Source organism: Colias philodice, chromosome 15 (genome assembly GCF_061535455.1).
Source record: "Colias philodice isolate Cphi_HAF_F1 chromosome 15, ilColPhil1 Martin Lab GWU primary, whole genome shotgun sequence".
NCBI lineage: Eukaryota > Metazoa > Arthropoda > Insecta > Lepidoptera > Pieridae > Colias > Colias philodice.
The window spans coordinates 11,065,204-11,067,113 of NC_143100.1; the positions used below are offsets into that span (position 1 = coordinate 11,065,204).

Here is a 1,910-nt window from a genome sequence, read left to right on the forward strand (position 1 = left end):
TTTAAATAATCACGTCTCACAACAAATAAGTTCTCGATTATCGGATTGTCAGCACGGTTTTCGTGCCCGTAGATCAACATCAACAAATTTAATTAATTTCGTCGACTACGCTTCTAAAAACTTAGATCGGAAAAAACAAATCGATGTCAGTTATTTCGACTTTAAAAAAGCGTTCGATCGCGTAGATAATGACGTCCTTTTGCGCAAATTTTCTATGATTGGTTTCACTCCGAGGCTGGTAAAATATTTTGCAGACTACCTCCGGGATCGTTTTCAATTTGTACAACTTGGTAGTTATCGTTCAGATCCATATGCCATCAATTCTGGTATCAGTCAAGGCAGTACCCTCGGACCTACTCAATTTCTGGTAATGATCAACGATCTTCCAGATGTTATTAGTTCTTCCCAGTGTCTTATGTTTGCCGACGATCTAAAATTATATTTGGCTGTAGGAAGTATTGAGGATTGTCAGGCATTACAAAACGATATAAATAGCGTCTGCGAATGGAGTAAAATGAACCGTTTAGATCTTAATGAGGCAAAATGTAAAGTAATGACTTTTACTAGGAGTAAATCTCCACATCTATAAAGTTTTGGATAAGATTGTAGCTAGAGAGAATTCGATTCGTGATTTAGGCGTATTATTCGATCGTTCCTTAAGTTTTAATGACCACATAATTGATTTATGCCATAATGCATATAAAGCCCTTGGATTTATTTTTAGGCAGACTGCTCGTTTTAATGACAAAACTGTTATCACTAGCCTTTATTATGCGTTTGTACGTAGTAAGCTTGAATATAACGCTATCGTGTGGAGCCCGCATGAAAAAATTTACACGTTAATGATTGAAAAAATTCAACGTAAGTTCTCAAGATGCCTTTTCCGGAAGATGTATGGATATTATCCCTACTTATATCCATCCTTGTACGTTACGGGGATGGTTGGAATGGATACACTCGAGCTACGACGCGAGCGCGCGCTTATGGTTCATTATTATCTGCTGTTAAATAACAAAATTGATAATCCCGTGGCACTGGGGGCCTGTGGTGTGTGGGCACCGAGCTGCTCCGTGCAGTGGCGCTCGCGTCCGCTGTTCGCGGAGAGCCTGCTCCGGACGCGAGCCGCTTGGAGTGCACCCACCCATCATGCACTCAATTTGTTAAATAAATTTTTACGTGCTAAATCTGAAGTGGACCTATTTAATGTTAATATTGTATCGTTTGTCTCTAATTGTACCTTATTTTTAAGTCAGACTTTGTAATAATTGTTATCTTTGTGCGTTTTGGTATGTTTTGTACTGTAAGTCAAAGATGTATAAATAAATAAATAAATAAATAAGTTAGTGTAAAAGTAGATAATATTATAATAATATTAAGTATTTTTATATGAAATGTGAATATAACAACGTAAAAATAACCTATCTATTATTTCAGTAACATTTCCTTAACAACACAGTATACACGTCAAATCAGTAGCAGAACTCCTACAGTGCTAATGGAAAACATCCGAGAAAACCAAGCTACTATACTACATGATTTAAACCTTATTGGGAGATCAAACGCCACAAATTAACACAGCTTATTTGCACTTGCGCAAAATTGGATGTATATGGGATTAAATGTAAAGCCATGGACACATGTACAACAAGCGGCGAAGATAGCGGAAAATTCGGTATAAATTCGCCTAAGAAATTCGCATACTTTTGTGTGACATTTGTATGACATTAATAGCTCCATTGCAGTGGTGGCTCAGTGATGAAGACCTCGGACTTCAAATGGATAAGTCAAGGGTTCGAGACCAGGCGAGGAAATGAATTGATTTTTCAATTTATCTGCACATGTTATAACATCACCACTGCTCGAATGGTGAAGGAAAACATCGTGAGAAAACCGTCATGTCGAAGAATGAA

General features: G+C 37.4%; 1 pseudogene; it reads left to right on the plus strand.

The window, feature by feature from the left end:
* The first annotated feature begins 245 nt into the window (after positions 1–245).
* LOC149482504 (uncharacterized) lies at positions 246–1,334 on the plus strand (annotated as a pseudogene).
* Positions 1,335–1,910: the final 576 nt, after the last annotated feature.